Source organism: Poecilia latipinna, unplaced genomic scaffold (genome assembly GCF_001443285.1).
Source record: "Poecilia latipinna isolate Pla-1442-1.1 unplaced genomic scaffold, P_latipinna-1.0 Scaffold1381, whole genome shotgun sequence".
Taxonomy (NCBI): Eukaryota; Metazoa; Chordata; class Actinopteri; order Cyprinodontiformes; family Poeciliidae; genus Poecilia; species Poecilia latipinna.
Genome location: NW_015113997.1, coordinates 15,947 through 24,736, shown reverse-complemented (window position 1 = coordinate 24,736; position 8,790 = coordinate 15,947). Strand labels below are relative to the sequence as shown.

Here is an 8,790-nt window from a genome sequence, read left to right as displayed (position 1 = left end):
TTACAAGAGAAAAGTCCCAGTCAAATACACAATTAAAAAGCTCTCAGAGATTTAACAACCTAAAAAACACCAGACAAGTAGCAATTAAATTACATTTCTTGGCTTCCATTTTTTTGCCCATAAAAATGGCAAAAGCAAAGAAACTAAATACACTAATAAGTAATCAGAGGCCCTTTCATCAGGCCATCCATCTTTGAAAGATGGAGCCTGCATTTGTAATTATAATGCCCCTTAACTTAGATATTCCTACATTTTTTATTCTGTGTTTGCTCTACAGGAGACCTTTTTGTTTGCATGTAAGAATGATGGTTTGTACGTGGCAAAAAATATTCATGGACAACATGAAAAGTAACTCAATAGCAGTTTGAAATAATTAAATGTATCAGGCTTTGCTTTCGGTTGAAATTACATTTCTTCATAGTCTGTTTACTTGTAGATGTACTGGAGTAATAGAAAACCAGCAGACACAACAGTTATGCATGCTGGTGCTGATTTCTGTTTAATTAAAATGGGAAGTTCAAAAATAATTAGATTGGGTCGCTCAGACTGAGTTATTTAATCTGTGACAAAAAAAAAAAAATATATATATATATATATATATATATATATATATATATATATATATATATATATATATTAAAGGATAACCACAATTGCAAAGACTCTGCCAAACATCAGTGTCTGAGTAATCAAAGAATCTCTGCTTGTTATGCGTTAGTGCTGTAAGAATTTGAAAATGCCTTTGCCCAGCATTTAATTAACCAAGGTGCAAATGTCCACTTTTCCTTTCAGTTTCAATACACCAAGTACAAAAATCACAATGTTTTTTTAAGTCTAATGCATGATTTAATGTAGTATTAGCTTTTCTATTACACCCTTTTTCAACTGGTTGTAGCTCTAATCCCTCTCTGGACCCATCTATGAGCCCATTCCCCACAGCAGTTCCTAATTGACCCGTGGTCGGTTCAAAATATCCAGAGGCTAGCATCTCCAATTCAGCTATAGCTGCCAAAAACACCCAACATGGACAACAAAACGGCTAAGGAAATCTGTAAATAAAGGACAACAACAGTCTATTTCTATTCTTTGCTGGTATCTTTTGGGTTTACACTACTTTTCAGATAAGCCTCCTCAACAAAGAATGGGAATAAAGAGTTTAGCCATACGATTCTATAGATTTGTTAAATCTTATTGGAGTCCATGAAGAAAAAAGAATCTATTCCTCACCTCATTTTTCCTTTCCCCACAACAATTCACATGTTAAACTTGAGATGACTTTTTAAATACATTTTAATTATAGAAACAGTATCCTGAAAGTGTTGTTTTATGAAAAAGGAAAAAAAAAAATGTTCAGTGTCGAGATGTTTTTCAGCCCTAACTCCAAGTCTCCTTTAAACCTTTGTTCTTTTCCTCCTTTCTCCCCCATCTGTCAGAGGACGGGGAATTGTTTCACTGAAGCTGTCTCCCGAGGTTTCTTCTCCTTTCTTGTAACAGTTTCTTTTTACCGGCCCTTTCCTCATCTTCCGAGAGAGATCGAGCTGGGTCAGGAACTAGTGCTGTTGTGAGCCTGCGATGCCCACAGAGATATCTTATGTGATATCGGGCTGCACAAATAAACTTGACTTGACATCACAAGGCTTTTTCCTCTGGGTGCAGCAGTTTTCTGTTGCAGTCCAAAAACACACAGGTCAGGTTGACTTTTCTTGGATGTGTGAATGCGGCTGTGAAATTGTGTTAGTCTGTGATAGACTGCTGACCTGTTCGGGGCGTTTCCTTGTGTTCTGATCTAGCCTAACAGAGAACTACAGGTACAGACAATGAACAGACGAATCAGAGCCACGACACCAAGCGATAATGTCCCTCCTCTGTTGAAGAGATAGAAATCAGTCATGTTGTTCGGAACAGATGGTCAGGCATATTAAGCAGAGAATCTGTGAGCTGGAAAGCAAACAGATTAATTTGGTTTAAAATGACTGAGCAAATTCAACTCATGAACTCACTGGGTTGGTTCAGCACACAGACCACAACAGTCGTTATGGTTTGAACAAAGACAATTCATTGCTGTTTATTTCACCACATGTCAGTCAGACCTTTAGTCAGGTATACAGGCAGGCACAGCTCAAAAACCCCACTACGCTGAAATCCAACTTTATTCTAATTGTGCAGTTTCAAAACTTAATGTCATAGAAACAAAGAATGATTAAATTTGAGCGTAAATGTTTTGCTAATCTTCAGGATCACTGCTCAAAACCACAAAGCAAAATTTTTGAGTGTTGCGTCAAATGGTTAGAGAAATGTTAAGTTATGACCTCCACAATCAAAGGGACTCGACGGCTGTCCTCCAGACAGTTATTGACGTCCTTCACAGGGAGAGTGGGGAAAAAAATAAATAAATAAAATAAATTATGCTAATGAAGCTGCTTGTTCTATGGTTTCCAAACATACAAGTGGAATGTTTACTGGAAGGAAAAACTGTTGCTGAAAATAGTGCACAAGTAACAAGAATAACCGGAGCCTTTTAAGGAAGGTGAAGAAAAGATCGTTCCAGAATTTGGGTGTTGTTCGCCAGGTGTGGACTGATGGTGGAGTCAGTGCACTGAAATCCACCTTTATTTCTGAAAGTGGCCGTTATCTGAAAAGTAATCACAAATGTGCGTCTTTATCTTAGTAATCAGACAGGTGAATGATTCAGGGAGAACTGTATTCATCGGGGATGGTATTTACTCTTAAAATGAACCACTCTTCTGCGTAACTGTGATTTTTATTACCCAGAATGCCCCGAAGTTGGTCCTACTGCCTTACCACTTATCTAAATGTCCTTGAAAAAGATGCTAAACTCATGTTAACATTAATGTGTTTTTCTGTATTTGGAAAGAAAGAAGTTCTCAGATTGATTGAGAAACTCATGATGAAAGCTCTTTTCAGAATCAACATAAGGTAAAAAAAAAAAAAAAAGAGTCTCTAAGTATTTTCTACATAAATGTCCATTAGGTGGCTGAATAATTTTTCCAAAGCTGTCTCCTAACAGATTTTTCAGTCGATTAAAAATTCAGAGATGAGCTGTGATTTCATATAAAGTGTGAAGTTTAATATTGCATTGCTGACATAAATATAAACATTTAAACTCAGATGAGAGCTAAATCCCTGCGTAAACAGCTCAATATTAAGACTTCCTTCACACAAATGGACACTACACTCACTGATTGCGTGTAATGCTACACCCTTATAATTTCATTACTGATTCTGGTTGTTTAATGCTCTGCTCAACACGCATTGATCGTGTACAATCAGTAAATGTTGTGCCCCCCCCCAAAAAAAAAAAAAAAAAAAAAAGAAAAGAAAAGAGAGAGAAAATTGTTTAATTCAATGGACCACGGGGCAGTGCTCATTTTAAATAAGCGTGCTTGGCAAGTGTTGTGTCTAAACTGTTGAATTATTTGCAGACACAGTTGGTGGGGAAGCCTTCTCCATCTTCCCTTTTGAAAGCCTGTCTGGGACGCTGCTGCTTTAGAACCAAAACAAAACGCCAACCTGTTGCCAACTGAAACTGGCAAATCCATAATAAACATGCAACCACAACATTTGTCAGTTTAACTGCAGCATTTTTAAGGCATTTAGAAAGAGTGTATTTCTTTTATTTTAATTCATTAGACAGAGGGTAGCTTGTACTTTGAATGCTTAATAGCTTTTATATTTAGATGTTTGAGCTAAGAAACTGAAGGAAAAAAATCCACAGGAATTTAGCAGTTGTGATATTTTTTACATTGGGACAAAAGACAGATATTTTAAATATTTGTAATTATTAATAATTTCACCGCCGTGGTTGACCGATTCCACTTACTTCTGTTTGGCTGATTTTCAGTTTTGCGTTTTGTCACAAAAAAGGATTTTTGGACTTTGGCAGCAGAAACGTAATACTTTCCCAGATGGTATTTTTGCTGAACCGTTTGACCGAAATGTTCTTTTTGAGCCAGTGTCACTTTCAGACATTTCCTCTAAAGACTCGGTCTGCTCTCATTGGTCAGCAGGTCAAACATAAAAAGAGCTCAGGCTCACTGTTTGTTCTTCCATTTTGCTCACTTAATCCTCCCGGCTCCTCTTTTCAAATCCTCGTCCTCGGTAACAAAGATGTGAGCAGATGAAGTGGGAACAGTCACAACGAGCGATGATGTGAGAAACCAGGCATTTATCACATTTTGAAGTCATCATTTTAACGACAGTCAGTTAATTGGATGTGTGATACAGCTGCATCAGCTTGCCGCTATGCAGCAGCATCCACCTGGATTTTGTCATTCCAGTTCTTAATGGGAAAAGTATTTGTTTCAAGTTCAATTTGCCATGTGCAAGTAAAGTGCTGCTTCCCCCTTCAAACATTAAACCTAAAAACTTTGTTTTTAATCGTTTTCAAATGATACACTGATGTATTTTCACTTATAGTTCCTGCTGTCTATCTTCATTTTTTTCATATTCCTCTGTAATCCTTCAGAGAATCTTATCCGCTTTTGGACTTTTAGCTTTGTAACTTCTGCAGACTTTAAAGATGACTTTCTAACAGCTCGTCTTATCTCAGAATCCTTAATAACATGTGAAACCTGCTGCAGCCCTTCTCATTTAATTAAGAGAAAACAAATAGACAAAAATGCCAATTGATTCATTTTACTGGTTATGCTCTGGTTCAGGCCACTGTAAATCACAATAATTAGATTTTTTTTTAAATTTATCTTAAATTAAAAACGTGACAGATTAAATAAAGTGAACTAATTAGCATGTAAAATGTAGTTAAAACTGATGTCAGGTATCACACAGGAAATGGGGCTTGTAGGAAATATTGTACATTTAAGGACACTGAAAATGGATTTATATCTTCAAATATTATCCTTTGCATAAATGTATCTCGTGAAAGGATGAGTCATTATGCGGGCAGAGGAGGAGTGCCCCGAGCACAGGATCAGTTAGGATCAGCGGCACCTCTTTCTGATTCTGGAGGTGTAAAGCTGCTCTAATAGCTGCCTTAACTACACCTGAATGCTAAACAGGCTCTTTTATTCACCGAAATCACAGTTCAGTGACACTCAGCAGCTCATATGTGCTGCCAGTAATAAACTGAACATAACTGATTTTTTAAGAAATCCGTTTAACAGGCAAGACAAGATCCAAGGTGGTAGTGGATAGCATGACCACCAAGTCCCTGCAGGAAATGAGGGCAGACTCTCTAGCTTTTTCTGCTGCATAGAAATCCAAATATGGAGTATTGATAGATTTAAATTTTGCAGTTAGGTTTTCACATTTAACTAAAAAGCAGAGAAAGTAAAAAAAATAAAAAAATAAAAAATAAAAAAATTACATTTTATTTTAACATTTTCGCATAAAGTTAATTTAGCAAATATGTTTATATTTGTTTTCCCTAAACTTTCACTAATTTCCACAAATTTTACAGTGTAGTATAAAAAAAAATCTTTGTTTCCATACAGATTTTTTTTTTTCACTTGCTCAAAAAGTATGTTTTAAAGGATCATTAAGTAAGTAGAAAATGCTATCCAAAATGATACAATCAATTAATGGTGCAAAACAAAATAAAGAACACGAGAAGTAAAGTAACTGACATCTATCATTCTGCAAAATGTTAAAAAAAAAAGAAATAAAAAAAAAATCTCAGCTATTAAGACTCCAGCAAGAGACCTCAGCCGCAGAAAAGTGACTCCAAGAGCAGATCAACAATTCATTAAGAAGGTTACAAAAGCATCTAGAACAACACCTAAGCACCTGCAGGCCTCATTTCCCTTAGTAAAGGTCAGCAAGAATGAGAATAGGCAAAAATAGCATTTATGCACAAGACTGAGGTCAAAACTTGCTGAGCAACAAGAACACAAGCGACTAAAAAGGAATAAACTGCTCAGGATTTTTGGGACAATATTCTACCAACTGAGAAAACACAAGATTTGTTTTTTACAAGTTGTGTCTTGGTGTACTGTCAAACTAACAGCATGTCAGAACAAAAGCATCATACCAACAGTTCAAAATGGTTATTTGCTGCTTCAGGATCTGCACAACTTGACATAATTGATGATGCCATCTGCTGTCTGTCTCAAAATCCTGATTGAGAATGTCCCACCATCGGTTGGGTTATCCAGTACTACAATAATCCAAAGCACACCATTAAGTCATCCAAATGTCATGATAGAAGCAACAGGACATCCTGCAGGACATCTTATAATCCTGCTTAAGACATGTTCTTGTTAAAAGTTTTTTTTTTTTTTGCCTGAAAAATAAACTAGAATAAACTAGACCATTATTTTAGGAAGGCAACAAACCGATACAACTTCCAATCCTTCTTCTGCTACAACATTTATTGTTTAACTTGTGCTACTACAACCCCATCTAATACAATATTTTCTTTATGCCCTCACGCTGGTCTATATTAGTTAATCTATGCATAAATGCTGTAGTGTTTGCGTGCTGTTATTTTGTGTCTGTCCATTTTCCACCACGATCCTGCGTGGCATAATTAAAGTCATTCAGTGTGCTGTCACTGGCTTTAAAATACTGTTAATGAAACTGTGAAATAGTAAACACAATCTGCATGGCGGCGGCAGAAACAGCAGCATGACCGTGCATTTAAATGAGCCACTGAGGCTGACACTTGGAAATTTCAAGAAGTTAGGCTCCCATATGTACTTTCAGCCCTGAAAACAAGGCAGTTAGGAGGAGTATTATTTACAGGTCGCGAAGCTTGAACAGCAAGCGTGAATGATAACAAACAACGCCATCTGGGAAACTTCAAAGTTTCACATTAGCTAGTAATGAACGTTAGCATCATGAGGAGGGTCACTAAGCAAATCTATCTCACACTGTGTTTTCCATCCTTTGATGTGCCCTTTCAAAAAGTACCAAATGCTGCAATAAACCAGTGAGTGAACATCAGCTTTACAGCATGTGGATGAGACTGTATTATAAATGTGGTTATGGCAGCGCTGATCTTAAACTCTTTTGACAAGAAATGCATAAAAAAAAAAAACGAGTTCTGCTCGCGGCACGGGGATTTCTGATTGGACCAAAACATTATTTGACAATGTGCATGTAGGATTTTTGCTTCAGAACGTTCACAACTTTGATGTAGAGTTATTAACATTTTAGAGAGGGCATTCGGAAATAAACTTAAGAATACTGTAATAAATGAATATATCTGTAGGTCAAATTCAGATCTGACTTGTATAATTATCCCCGACTTAAATTAAGCTTGGTCAAAAGAATGTAATTGAATTGATTGGGGTAAACTCACCATATCAATTTTGGGCCTGTAAAGTTTTCATGATTGTATGATCAAACTACAAATGACTTCCAGCCAAATGAATACGGAAGGAATCATTTTAAATCAGGACTCACATTGTTATTCTCTAAAGTATGTAGTTTATTTTATGATAATTTAATATTAATAAATAACTATGTAAAGGCACTGTAGAAAACCTCAAGTCTTAACGACAATTAAATTATTCATTTTGAAAAGATTAGGTCTGCAGGTCTGCTAAGCAAAACCTACATCTGTATAAACCCATAACAATTTTAAAATAACTCTGAAGAAAATCCATAAGGCGACACAAAATGTACCTGAATAATAGGATTAGGCAAACACAGCAAATAAGTACCAACTATTAATGTAAGACAGATACAGAGAGATTTTGTTTTCTCGTCATAAGTTATGTTCCCACACTGTCTTTGATAATGTGTTGATTCATCTAAATGTTGTGACAGGCAGGGAGAAATGCTGCTCATAAAACTACAGCTAGACATAATTTATCCCACTGTATCTCCAAACGGTTTTCTTTGAACTTGCTTGCCGTCTTGACTCTTAACAGAAGCCTCTTGTGCCGTAGCAGATGTGTGAAAATAGTCACCATGCTGCACAAGGCGAGCAGGAACAAGAGCAAACTGCTATCTTTCTAATATATCGCATTTGTTTATTCTTTTTTTCTCCTCGTCTCGAGTGCTCTGCAACAACTCTAACAAATGTTTTATTTATGAGTGTAGGATTTTTTTCCCCTCTCTCTCTCTTTTTCGCTTTCTCAATGAAGAAAGATGACTTTTTATATTCAAAAGTCATTCTCAGTGATTCTTCCTCCTAGCTAGAACTGGTGAAATGCAGCAGATACAAGTTTTCTAACACAATTTGCATCAATGTAATTATATAGCAACAGCTATATAATAACATTTATCAACTTCCAAGAAAAGTTTTAATTTTTAACAGGTTTAGTCTTAGAATCTGATTTTGTGTCGGGTGAACCCTTGTTGACTTCATTTGGTCACCTGTTTTGGAATTTTATTCCAATGAAAATCCAAAGAGAACCCGTTTGCAGTTTTCAGGGAAGAGCTTCCAGATTTCTATTTAGAATATCATGATATTTTTTTAAAAACCCATGATGCTGTGCTCTTGGGCAAGATTCCCAGGACTTTGGGATGAGAAACAGGTCTGCAACATCACAGCTCTTCCACCACACTTAAGAGTTTGCATGAGGTATTTTCCATGGACTCGTTCCAATTCAGTTCAACAAAACCAAAGAACACGGTTTTAATTAAAATCTGGCATGCTTTTAGCAAACTCAACACCTTCATATGTATTGTTTAGATTGACATATGACACCTCTTCCTATAGTTCACACAGTTAGCTACAGATTTTTTTTCTGACTTCTTTTACCGTCCCACTCACTGTGTGGTTGCAAGATAAACCTGAACCCTCATTCAGTCCTGTTTAAAAAAAAAAAAAAAAAAAAAAAAAAGGGGCCTTTGTGCACATTT

The 8,790-nt window shown here is 36.2% G+C and overlaps 1 long non-coding RNA gene across 1 annotated transcript; it reads right to left on the bottom strand.

The window, feature by feature from the left end:
- Positions 1–733: 733 nt before the first annotated feature.
- On the bottom strand, positions 734–6,127 carry LOC106962170 (uncharacterized). Its single transcript, XR_001427918.1, has 3 exons — positions 6,008–6,127; positions 1,758–1,865; positions 734–1,663 (listed from the first exon to the last, which is right to left on the bottom strand). It is a non-coding gene; the product is annotated as an uncharacterized LOC106962170 (long non-coding RNA).
- Positions 6,128–8,790: the final 2,663 nt, after the last annotated feature.